Source organism: Ahaetulla prasina, chromosome 5 (assembly GCF_028640845.1).
Source record: "Ahaetulla prasina isolate Xishuangbanna chromosome 5, ASM2864084v1, whole genome shotgun sequence".
In the NCBI taxonomy this organism is placed as follows: Eukaryota; Metazoa; Chordata; class Lepidosauria; order Squamata; family Colubridae; genus Ahaetulla; species Ahaetulla prasina.
In genome coordinates, this window is record NC_080543.1 from 44,524,349 (window position 1) to 44,538,760 (window position 14,412).

Consider the following 14,412-nt stretch of genomic DNA (forward strand, 5'->3'; position numbering starts at 1 on the left):
ATTTTAACAGCAAATTCATTTCTGAATGTGAACGTTTATACAAAGTGCTATTGTACACATATAACATACTTGGGAAGACTCAAACTTAAAAATAAAGCAAAATAAACCCGTAGCAACAGTAAAAAAAATATTACTGGATTTAAGTATGCTGATTGGTTACAAACTGTTAATTCGATGTTGACAATGGTGAAAAAACAAGGAAGAGGTAGAAATGGACTATCTGAAAAACAAGCCAAAATTGTCTGTGTTGCACTCTTCTCCTCCTCCTCCTCCTCCTCCTCCTCCTCCTCCTCCTCCTCCTCCTCCTCCTCCTCCTCCTCCTCCTTCTTCTTCTTCTTCTTCTCCTTCTCCTTCTCCTTCTCCTTCTCCTTCTTCTTCTTCTTTTTTTTTTGCAATTCCAATCTTGAAGTCAGTTTTAAAATTAAGAATATCTGTAACTTTAAAATATAAGCTTAATCTGTGTTTTTCAAATATGGGATGCTTCAAAATGGTCAACAATATTCTCTGTATTCTCTGTATTTTTTATAGAAAGAAAGAAAGAAACTAAAGTATATAAAAAGATTGTTCAAAGGGTGGGTAGTTTGTGTGTCAAGCACAATATTTGAGGGTAAAATTTCTTTGAGTAAGGCTGGGAAATTGCACAAGGAAAACTGGAAGATCCCGTGTGTAAAATTCCTTTATTTGTATAATGTTGATCTCATATTTTTCCAGTTCTTTTGCAATAATGGCAGGGTAAGGCAGTTGAATAAGCTTGCCATTCTGTTATGAATTATTCTACAAATAGACTGAGGCTGGATGTCTGTGATTCACATTTGCTTTCTTTCCTTCATCAGTGTATGCAGCAAAATTTATAGACATTGAAATAAAATTTCATGTAATGATTTAATTGTACTAATGCACAATTATGTGCTTTCATCTGGATGTCTGATGAAAATATGTACATCTTAGCATTTGTGTGATTATGTAATCACATGGCTGTTCTTTGCTCCTTCTTCCCCAGATTCCATGCTCTCTGTCCAAAATGTAAGTGAAATGGATTAAATATAGTGTTTTATAATAAATTTTTCACAAACAAACTTCTTCATTATCATGTCCACTTAGAAACACGAAAGGCAAGGCATCAATATTTGTTAGCTGATTATATATATGAGATCAAAGCCAATGCTGTGCTCTGTCAGTATATGGGTATGCTTATATAATAATAATAATAAATAATAGCAACAACAACAAACATAAATTAATATTTTTCTTCCAAGTATATTTCCATCTAAAGAATCTATTTAGAAAGACTCAGGATAATCTTGATTTCAAGCAGAAATATGTGACTTCTATCATTAAATACATTGAGGTATGAGACCATACGATGGCTACAGTAAAAGAGTTTAAGTTCATTTTTTGGTGCAGGAACATTTCAAGCTGTTGATCAAGAAAATCAAAGCAACTCTAAAGAATTCCAGTTTATTTTAAAAGACTATGCACTTGTGGAAGAGGAAGGAAGGAAGGAAGGAAGGAAGGAAGGAAGGAAGGAAGGAAGGAAGGAAGGAAGGAAGGAAGGACTTGAACTAGATAAACCATTTCTGATTCAAGAACTGGTACTAATTAGCCCACAAAATGCTTCCCATTGTTGGTTTGTTCCTATTTTTTTCCACTTAGCAAGTGGAAAATCCCAATTCCTTTGTATTCCCAAGAGTTCTGCCTGAATTTGATTGATGAAATATACTCCTGGACTTTGCACCAGTATTTCTTTGGACATATTCAAAGAAACACATTGTTTTTCTTTATCATCCAATTTTCCTTCATTTAAAATAGAAATTTTCCTTCCATATAGAATTGTAACTTTAAATTTTTCGTCTCGCTAACCTATATTTACCTTTTGTAAACATATTGATTTGGATTCTGTTTTGCATGCTAAAATATTATGGCTTGATTATTGGATGCCCATAATGCCAACTGAATAAATATATACCTCTTCTTGTTGATGTATGCCATTACCTTAACCAATCTTATTCACATCTCAACACCTTTGTGTGTGTGTTTTTTTACTGTTACTTAGATAGTAGCTGCCTTGTGTTAAAATGATCCTTTTAATGTCCGCATGTTGTAATTTAGAACCATTGGAGCTAAGAGAAAGAACAAAATGTGCAGAAAAGCTGAACTGAGGATTAGACTTGGCAGAATATTTTCAGTTGATAGAAGTATCATTTGGGCTTATTTGGAGGTACTAGGTTTGTCTCTGAATTTTTTTTTTATCACGGTCACTCTGAGCAATGGATCTTTGTCAGTATTTCACATAGAGAGAGATTCAATCAAAAGCAAACTGGGAGTAGACCCTGAAATGCAGGAGTTAACCTATTAAATAACTTATTAAATGTGGTGGGACAATGGGAATTAATTCAAGCCATCATTAGGGATAGTGGAGCTTTTGTATACTGCCTGCCTAAATGTAGCTCACATCTCAGATTATGTGTGTGTGTGTGTGTGTGTGTCTTGGCATTTTCGGATCTTTTCCTGTGTAAGGTTGAAAGTATCTTGGCGACATTTCGACGAGGTCTAACTCATCATCTTCAGGCTGGTGTCTTTGACTTCGTGCTTCTCGAGCAAAGAGTGGTCGGAGCTGCTGTCTCTCTATAAATACTGATGGGGAGGTGGGGAGTGTTGCTGTGCGCAGGTTAGTTGACTCTGTGGTTGCATCCTGATTGGTAGATGGAGTGGGTGTTTGCAGATTGGTTGGCTGTTTCATAGCAAACCAGGACCAAACGCCTAGCCAACAAAGACCACCTGAAAACTGAATTACACACTCTCACATATGTATTAATCTCCAACGGATACCAAAGAAACACAACTACCAGACTAATCCAAAGGGAGACACCACCCAAGAGCCAAGACACAGAACAAGACAACGGCATCGCCCACCTCCCGTACATCAAAGGCTCCACAGATAAAATCAGCAAAATTCTCCACAAACACAACATCAAGACAGCCTTCTGCACAGACCAAAAAATAGCCAACATCTTAAGAAACCCCAAAGACAAGAGCCATCTAGAAAACCAAGGAGTCTATGAAATCCATGCAAAATCTGCCCAGCCACATATATTGGACAAACTAATAGATGAATAAATGCAGAACACAAAAACGCAGCCAGAAAAGAAGAAAAAACCTCCTCCCTTTTCCAGCACCTTAAAACCACAGGACATGACATTGATTTTGAAGGAACCAAATTAATCTCCAAAACTGAACACTATAACAACAGAATAATTATGGAAGCCATTGAAATAGAGAAACACCCCCACAATATGAACAAACAGGACGACACCTCCTACCTACCAGACATCTGGAAACCAACCTTGGTCAACAAACGAGTCCCAGCCACAAAAATTGACCCCGGACCCAGGACAACACACAATGCTACCACCAATCATCCTCACCAGATTCAAACACAAACCCATCCCACAGACGAAACACAGCCACCATCCAGAAGCCAGACCATACTGACACTACTGGCTGCTGTGCCCCCCTCCGATCCCCACACAAAGCAGGCTGGCACACATTAGGAACACATGACAGGACCTTGGACTCGGAGCCAAACCAGGGGCCGGGATGCTACATCACAGCCATCTGCTCAAGACATCACATCACAGAACTTCAGAGGCCACAACACCAAAGCTCAAGAACAAAAGACCAGGACCACACACACAGAGGAAGCTATGAAACAGCTGACCAATCTGCAAACACCCACTCCATCTAACAATCAGGATGCAACCACAGAGCCAACCAGCCCTCTCACAGCAACACTGTAAGCCGCCCTGAGTCTTCAGAGAAAGGCGGGATATAAATGTAAATTAAAAAACAACAACACTCCCCACCTTGACCAATCTGCAAACATCCACTCCATCTACCAATCAAGATGCAACCACATAGCCAACCAACCCGCTCACAGCAACACTGTAAGCCGCCCCACCAGTATTTATAGAGCGACGACAGCTCTGATCACTCTTTGCTCGAGAAGCACGAAGTCGAAGACACAAGCCTGAAGATGATGAGTGAGACCTCATCAAACCATCGCCAAGATACTCTCAACCTTACATGGGAAAAGACTCGAAAATGCCAAGACCTACATACCTATACCGTGAAAACCTACGAAAACAAATATATATATATATGTATTTGTGTTTGTTTTTGTAGGTTTTCACGGGTATATGTATGCAGGTTTTGGTATGTTCAGGTCTTTTCCCGTGTAAGATTGGAAGTATTTAGGCAACGTTTCGATGAGATCTCATTCATCATCTTCAGGCTTTGGCTTTGTTCTTATGTTCTTATGCCAAAGCCAAAGCCTGAAGATGATGAGTGAGATCTCATCGAAATGTTACCTAAATACTTCCAATCTTACACGGGAAAAGACCCGAACATACCAAACCTGCGTGTATATATATGTATATATATATATGGAGGGAATATGAAATGTATTATTTCAAAATAATAGTAACTCCATTTATGAAAGCTGATGATGTAATAGACTAGTTGAAATAAATGCTGCCGTTATAGATAGTTAATTTAACTTTTGTAATTAGGGCTAGAGAGATTTTACTATCCTGTAAGAGGTCAATGGGCAAATCAATTTTATTATAGAGTGAATTTAAATTTAATAAGAAACCTAGGATAGGCGCTACTGAATTAGTTTCAATAATATTTGACTTGCTTTATACAATCCCTAAGGTATTTTTAATTGAAGCAATGAGTCCTTTTCATGATTCCTATCAGGGTAAACTTTTGTTCTTCTGATTCACAACTTCTAGAATTATAAAAATATTTTTTTCATATAGCTATTTCTGGGTTGTTGAAATTGGAACCGGGATGATTTAAAACCCTTGACTTCAATTTACCATGAATAAATTTAATCTGAGATTACCATAAAGAAGCTACAGCCTTATTCTACTTGAAGACAAACTTTCACGGATATTTAACACATTAGATAGCACAATTCCACCTTTTTCCTTCTTATATTACTAATAACCTTCTAAATTAAATTACTTGTAGTAAATATAGCAATTAATGCTGAATGCTTAGTTAGTAACCATCTTCATCTGCAAATCTTTTTTCCCCCCCTAATGTATCATAAATTAGTGTCACAAATTTGGTTTGCAGCTGTGCTACCACTTTTGTCCTTCTTCCTCCTTCACTAATTATTACAGAGCTTTTCCAATTGTAGTACTTCAGCTCTTACTATTGTCTCCCTGCTGTTCCTCTCAGGACTTGAAAGCAAGACGATCTTAAATTATCAAGCAGCTGGTAAGGCAAAAAAAAAAAAAAAAAGGCTGAAATGATGAAACATCAATAATAATTACCACTTTATAGGTATAATTGATTTTCCTCAAGGTGGTATAGAGTTCATTGGGTTATTGTGTCCAGTGTCAGTTTTTGAAACACTGATTGATTCTCAGCTTCCAGCATTAGCAGTTAGGACCTAAACTTAATGTTTTTTAAAAGACAGTTTTGTTGTAGAATAATTTAATACAAAAGAAAAAAACTCCACTTTGGATGGTAACAATTGAATAGAATTAAAATAAACAACTATATTAATTAAAATGTGAACATTTTATAGCAATACATTCTCCACTTCCTCTGTCTTATTTTCTCTCAACCAGTTACCACAGCCTAGATATTTGTACTTTATATTAAATGTTACATATCATTATTATCTATTTAAACCCTCTCACCATTTTGTTTGATCTCAAGGTTTTTTCCTCCTAAAAACCATATTTCAAAAGTCTAAATTTGTCCTTTGTAAATACAGGGACCATTCTTGTTTTGATTTGGTTAGATTATACAATAGAGGTATAATGTCAAATTTTCTGTTTCTGCATATTCTCCAAAATTAGTTTCCCAATCTCATATTGTTAGGCAAAATTTCCAATGTTGTGCCAGATTCGTACTTGTAGCTGTCGGCATGTATCTTAGTCAGTTGTGATATTCCCCACTTATATTTTCAAAATGATATCTAATAAAAATATTTGTGGTTTGAATTAAAACTTTTAATCTTTATAACTATATTTATGTATTTTTCCTCATATTTTTGAGGTGGTTTTACATAGTCACTACATAAATTACCTAAAGTTCAAGTACAATTGTGTTTAACACTTCAAAAAAGATCTGGAAAGCAGTAACAGGGAAGTTGTATCATAAATATAATGTGAAACTTCAGAAACCAATAATAAATATTCATGTTGCCAGATGAACGTCGTCAATGATTGTTTTTGTTGCTGCTGTTGTTACTATTACTGCCTAAGAAAGAGGCTACCGGTAGTCCTTGGATAATGACCCAGACTGGGACCAGAACTCTGTCATTCAGTAATATAGTTGTTAAGTGTCACCCCAAGTGTGACCATCATGTGACCACAATGGATTACAATTTCAATTCTGCTGGGGTCCTAAAAGAAATACCTACAACCATTAAGCAACAAATCATGTGATAATGACTTGCAATTTTACTGCCAGCTTCTACATCAACTCTCCTTGTAAAAAGCCTGCTGTGAAGCATACAAATGGCAATCACATGACTGTTGGGTATTGTGATGTGGGAGGAATGGGTATTGTGAAGTATTGTAAGTAAGTAAATAAGTAATGGGTATTGTGAAGTGGGAGGAATGGTTGTAATGTTACTTTTTCAGTGGTATCTGTTGTGACCTAGGCTTACTGAGTCATTACAATATGCAATTAGTCCCAAAAAACCTATTTTATTGTAACAGCTGACAATTACGTTCATTCCCAGATGAGTCCCAATTAGTTGCAAAAAAAGTCCTTCAGAAGAAGTCCTTCAGGATAATCACCAACCTTTATCTTCTTTGACACCTTGCCAAAAGCCTTACTTGGCAAAGCCCCATGAAGTTCAGAAACAGACAAGAGATGCTGACTGGAAATAGAGTTAGCAACGTTGCTTTCCTGCAAAAGGCTCAAGTGCCTTTGTTTCTCTTTTAAGCCTTATGGGAAAGGCCAAACATCCCTTACTCCCGAGCTGTGCCTTTTGCTTTAGCTACTCTTGCCTTCTGGCAGCTCTGCGCATGTGTGCACTAGGAACAGACTCTGGGGGCTCTGAAGTCCGTGCATCATTCCCAGATGGCCCTGGCCCCATCTCTGCCTCTGATGCAGAGCCCTCATTCTTGCCTTCCCCAGACTCCAGGACTAGCCCATGTTCCTCCCCAGCCTCCTCATTGTTTGACTCCGCTGCCGCAGGCTGCTGGAGGACCACAAAAAGCATCATCACTTCAAATGGTTCCTAAACAGGGTAGTAGTTTTGTGGTCATTGTGTTGCAGTGTTTGAGTTATGCAATATTGATGGTTCACTTATATTTGACCCTATATTCATGAATTCTGATGTCCAGCAGCCACCACATTTTGAAATGTACTTCTCGGAAGCAAGGGGAGAAAGGCATCTCCTCAAATAACACTCAGCCTCCGTGTACCACATGATGAAATTCACTGTTTAAAGTTGGGATTTCTGTAGCAGAAGAAAATTTCCAGCCAGGAACAGGATAGTTCATTATTACCCAGAGATGGTACTGTTTAATAATAGAGGTTTCAGCTCTGTGATCAGATTTACAGCCCCATTTAAAAGTAGCCAACTGCAGCTGTCTGTTGGTTATAATGTTCAGACCTGGTTATAACAATTATTTGGGGTATTAGTACTAGGAATAAAGCACCTCATTTTGGAAATCTCTTGTTTTAATCAAATAGATGTCTACTTTGAAATTTCCACCAATGCCAAATGAAGTCTCTGATATTCCCTTAGGTGATTGGCTAACGGTTGAACAGCTAGCTATGTGCTGCTGCTGTCACCTTTCTTTTCCTGGGTAAACCCTCAGTGACCCATGCTATCAGCATGCTCCTGCCTGCAGTCTTTACTTCTGCTTTGTTAGACAGCCTGATGAGACTTGCCTATTGAATTTCTTCCTTTTCAGCATCAAAGAGGCCAGCCGTACCCTCCAATTTTTTAATAGATTCTATTATAGTGGAGACCACCAATTCATTTCACCAGAGATAGCTAGTCATTGTAAAGAGCAATTACATATAATGAGAATCTCATGGTTTGCAGTCATTCTTTTTTAAGAGACACACAGTGTTGGGCTTATCAAGACAACTGAAAGAACTAATATATTGATAATAAAGCACAGTGCCCTTGAGGATAGTTGTGCTACCATTTATGCTTTATGAAGTTAATCAGCTTTCAGAAAGGTGCAGGAGTCTCTGTTATATTGTGTTTAGAGAAGTTCGGAATATTGTCGGGTATTCATCTGAATGTGGGAAAGAAGAGAGAATCTGGGAAAATTCATTTTAATTTTGCCTCACAACCTGAAAATGCTGTCCTGGTCATCTCATCTGCAATTCAGCCATTGTTTAATCGACAATAAGCAAGTTAATTATGAAAATACTTTTAATATTCTCTCCTTCTCATTTTTCTCCTAGATTATGTACTTCTATATTTCCTAAGTATTGAACGTAGCAGTATTATTTAGCTGCCAGCAGTTTGGTACGGGCTTCTGGAATTCATTGACTGCTGCATTTCCGCTGTTTATAATTGTTATAGCTTTTCTTGCCAAGGCATTTTCTGTACCTATAGACATCTAGACAATTATTTATTATTTATTTATGTATTTATTTATTTATTTGCATACTTGCATTAATAATTTTTGTTACTAGGGAGCACTGTATCTATGTAAATATGCTTGTGATAATTGCTTCTGACCCATTGTGCTTCCTAACCTGTTTCATGAGTTGGCTGCTTTTCTTCCTGGCATAAACTTTCCACACTTTCTTAAATAATTGATCTACACGATTAGAACATTTAGAAATAAAACAAACAAAAACAATAACACATTTCAGTATTTTCCGTGTTACCAGAGATCATATTTATCTGTCTGTGATAATGATAATGGATTAGCATATCGAAAATTTGGGAATGGAGTTTACTGTAAATGACTAATGGAGATACACTAAGACCAATATAGCTACTTGACATTTACTTAAGATCATTTTTTGGTTTTATGCTCAAGAGGATGATTCTCACATCATATTATGTTCCCTATTTACATTTGATTTAGCATTTTATGTAAACCTAGTTACAATTTATTGTTGTATATGACTTAGAATGCTATATGAATCCTAATACTCTTCTGATTCAACAAATTATAGTTCATATATAGAATGATAAATGTTTGTTACATTAAATCTGTGATAATCCATTCATGCATGCAAGTGGTCACTGTGTCCTATCATTATCAAGCAGTGAACATGCCCACGTAAGATCATTTTTAAATAAATAAAAGCAGATACTTGAATTATGTAATATATTTATGAATAACTGGTCAAGTTTTATTTATTTAATACAGTACAGTATATTCAAATACTAAATTTATTTTTCAGTAACATAAATTACTCCCATGTAGTTAGGAATAATATTAATATTTAATTGGTCACTGCTTTAAATGTGTAATAATGACAGAAGAAATGTTGGAAGACAATCTTATTTTTCTTTAAATAGAACACTCTGTAACTTTTCTTTTAATGGAAAAACAATCTTATCAAATTGAAAAAAAAATCTCTCCAGTACTAGCAGGTATTTGGTTTCAAATATAAATGTTGCATGAATTAGCCAATATTGTCAGAAAAGAGAAAAACGTCATACAAGCAATTAGCATAGGAGATCCAATGTGTAGAGCTTTTTTCCTGTAGAACAAATAATAATACTCAGTAAATATTCACCTCCTTATTTAGCAGACAACACAATTTTTTGTGGGATATGCCTTTTCCATCCAAAGATTTAAGAAACTCAGCATACTCTTCAAATTCAGTTAAAACTACCACAATCAGGTACTTTGAAAGCCACAGATCCTGTCAGTAGCCAACACAATGTTGTTATTTTCCCACAGAAAAAGCTCCTGTGGTCAATGGAAAATCACTAAGCAATGATTTGTCATGCTGTGCAATTGAATGATATGGGTATAACAACTATTGTAACTTACAATTTCAAATGGCTAGTGCATTAAACAGTACCATATGGTTGAATAGGGAAAAACAGTGTCTTTCAACAGTTTTTCACCCATCATTTTGCAGCATAAAAGGTAAAATATTTTTTAAAAAAGAATATTAATAGTGATATAAATGGGTACATATGCTTAGGATGCCTATGTGTAAGCAGCCTTTGACAAATCAATACGATTTTGGATATGAAAATATGGATATGAAGGTCCAGATTTTTCTAAAGCTGAAATCCCAATTATACCAATAGCAGCAGGAAGCTTAGAAAGAAAATGTCAAATGTGTTGCTGTTTTGTTTCCATGAAATTATGAAACCCCCCCAAAAAAAAAAATTAGATTGAACAAGAGCCAGCCTAAGAAGACTCTCTAATTCCTAAGAGAAAGCATTTAACAGTACTTAATAATGTCTTGCTATAAATGAAAGTGAGTCATTCTAATACATTATATTTGATCGATTACTTCTGAATTGTAAGTCCAAATCAGAGTGCCCTTTTAGGATAAAGAAGACTGAAAAAGTATTGTAATTATTTCATTTAATAAGTTGAGTTTAAATTTGATTTAGACTTGGTGTTTGTCATTTCATATGTAGGTCACTGAATAACACTTTCATGGCATGCCATGTTTATCATTCTAAAGGACAAAAAGATGTTAATATGTTTTCTAGGAGGCAGAAAATATGTCCAACTCCTGTTGGCAAGAAATTCTTTGGTAGAATTTTGTTGATGGGATGCTGTTTTCTGTGGATGAATGATATTTACTAATTCCTCATTGCGATAACTGCCTTTGGAAAGAATATCTGGAAAATAAATGTATTAATTAATTTTAACGGAAAATAAATGTATTAATTTTATTTTATTTTATTATGTAACCACTTCTATCACAAAATATTAGGGTTTCCACCCAACCTTCTGAGATTTGTCATGTAGGATGAAAAAATAATTATTCCTTCCTTCCTTCCTTCCTTCCTTCCTTCCTTCCTTCCTTCCTTCCTTCCTTCCTTCCTTCCTTCCGACCTACCTACCTACCTACCTGTTCATTCAGCAAGTTACTGTGTGCAACCAATGAGTTAAAAGCTAGAAAAAGGTTTCATCCCTCATTAAAAACCACTAAGAAGAGGCATAGTACTTTACTGATTTGTTCACAGGAAAAGGGAAGGCCTTTTATTTTCAAGGAGGAATACTGTTATGCTTACCATGAGCAGCATTCTTCATTTCTTTCTTAAAGACCTGAAAAACGACAATCCTATTTTAATTGTTCTCCTAAGACTGGAGATATACAAGTTTTGAGCTCCTGGACAGGAGCTGGTCTATTAAGCTTTGCTGTATTTTTTTCTTGCTGCTTTTATTAACAGTATTTGCCTTGTTGGCCTTTCCCTTTATGTATGTAGGTAGCCAAATAGCTAGGTAGATTTTCTCTAACAGGAAACAAAGAAAGAACACAATTGAAGGGTAGTGTTTATCATTAAGTTTTTACTGAGAGATAAAAAATCATTTACTTTTACTATTTCACATGTTCATACAGTTTTTAACTTTTTATATATTTTTTTAAAAAATAATGGAGCTATTTAAAATAGTGTAAACATAGATTAACTGCCTTGCACACAAAACGAAACAAAAATCCACCAGTACTTTTTATCACATCTATAAAGTCAAGCTTTGAGGGAATTAGATCATATGATTGAGAAATTTATCTAACCTCTAAATCACTATTTAAGGCCTTTAATGAAATTAGTCATAGTTGAAAAGGATGGTACAGTTAAGAATCATATTTGTGTAAGTAAAATTTACAATTTACTTGCACTAACATACAGCTAGAAAATATATCCGTAAAAATTGCTTATTTTTCATAGCTATCAATGCAATATAGTACATACCAAACATGACATACGCAACAATATATAGATTATAAGAATTTGTGCTAAGCATCTTTAATATGTTAATTTTTAATGATTATTTTTATGTACTGCAATTTCTTTTGTTCACCTAATTATATTTATTCAATGCCCACTTCAGGAATTCAGATGGAATACAGAATACTCTTCAGTCTAAAAATCTAACAATTGGCAAAAATCCAATTGCTTCATAATTTGTTCAAATTAACAGTTTAAATAAATATCCTCCCCTTTATATTATAATGAACTTTTAAGAATATTCATGTCAGCTACTTGAATTTACCCAGTAAACTTAGAAATTCAGTTTCTCCAGTATATCAAAGCTCTCTTCCTTGTTGTTAAAAATAAACTATTAAACAAGTCTGACTCTAAGAGATGAGTGTTGCTAAAGAAATATTTTTTAACTGAATATTTTTCTCCCATCTATATATTTGGACAAAAGAGTTAAGCACCCATATTCCTACATCCATGTTTTTCCAAATATATGTATTTTGTTTCCATTTTCCTTATGAATGCTTTATGTTGCAAGCAACGTTTCTATATTAAAATGTGGTTTTGTACATACATTGGCCCCAACGGAGAGGGTGCGCAACTTGGGTGTCCTCTTGGATGGGCGACTGTCGTTTGACGATCATTTGGCGGCCGTCTCCAAGAGGGCCTTCCACCAAGTGCGCTTGGTGCGCCAGTTGCGCCCCTTTCTTGACCGGGATGCCTTATGCACGGTCACTCATGCCCTTGTCACTTCCCGCTTGGACTATTGCAATGCTCTCTACATGGGGCTGCCCTTGAAGTGCACCCGGAGGCTGCAGCTAGTCCAGAATGCAGCTGCGCGGGTAATAGTGGGGGCAACTCGTTGCTCCCATGTAACACCAATCCTGCGCAGCTTGCACTGGCTTCCTGTGGTCTTTCGGGTGCGCTTCAAGATTTTGGTTACCACCTTTAAAGCGCTCCATGGCTTAGGACCCGGGTACTTACGGGACCGCCTGCTGTTACCTTGTACCTCCCACCCGCCCGGACGCTCACACAGAGGGCCTTCTCAGGTGCCGTCCGCCAAGCAATGTCGGCTGGCGGCCCCAGGAAGGGCCTTCTCTGTTGGAGCTCCTACGCCTGGAATGAACTTCCCCGGTTTACGTCAATTGCCTGATCTTCGGACCTTTCGGCGTGAGCTGAAAACGCACCTATTTATTCAAGCGGGACTGGATTGAAATTTTATTGGGGTATTTATGTTTTAAGATTTTAAATGGTTTTAAAATTTCGGCCACATTATAATATTTCTTTTTAACTTCTTTTTAATGTTTATATATTGAATTTTTACTTGGCTGTACACCGCCCTGAGTCCTCCGGGAGAAGGGCGGTATAAAAATCGAAATAAATAAATAAATAAATAAATACTTTTTTCCAGTATCAACATTTTCTGTATGTATTTTCCCTAGTAGATGAGTTTTCTGTATTATATTTTCTTGAAAAGTAAGCATTTGAAAAATTATTTAAAATGTGTATTTTAGCATGCATCTATGTATAAAGAAGTCCTTGTAAATATTTGGAATGTTAAAATCAATTTATTAATATAAAATTTCTGTGAATTACTTTTCAAAAATCTCTACAAATTGAGAAGAGATGTAGTTTTAAAAGCCTTTCTACAGATAACTTTGAAGTAACTTAGAAGTTTTTCAAAGGAATAAGAATACTAAATATTTACTCACTTAATATATTAATTAATAAATAATACTAAAGAGAGAAAATTTGGTGTAATTTTTAAAGTGCTGGCCCAGAAATCAAGAGGCTATGATTTCTAGGCTTTCCTTAGACATGAAAGGTAACTGGATGACTTTGGGCCACTCCTCTCTCAACCCAATCCAGCTGACAAGGTTGTTGTTCTAAGGAAGATAAAAGGCAGGGGTATTAGGTATGTTTGCCACCCTGAGTTAAGCCTATATGGATTAAAATGTTATAATACATATTAAAAAATGATATAATATATCTACTAGCTTAGAGGTCTGAAAGTTGTAGTATAATTTTAGGGAAAATATTGATTTATTTAATTTTAGTTACCTTGAGTAGTTACTTAGGAAGGCAGGAAGGCAGGAATCAGTCAATAAATCAATCACTCAAATAAATAACAATCCATTTCATCAGATGTGATCCACAAATGCTCATGCAAAAACAAATTAATCTTTAAGATGTTGCGGTACTGTAGTGCCTGCTGTAAAAGAATAATGTCACTAATTTTGAAACTAATCTATTTATGGTATCTTTACGGGCAAAATCAAGCATGAAACCAACAATCATTAAATATTTCATTTAACTATTTAAATGCATCATAGCATCGTTTAGACAATATAGCATCTAGAATATTTTAAATTAAACGGAAAAGTTTAACTATTGGCCCCTGTTTAATGCTTTGAAGTTGTCAAATGTGCGGATATCCTTGAAAGATTTTTTTTATTAATGACAGGCAATCTAAAATATTTTTATGAACAACTTGTGAGAGG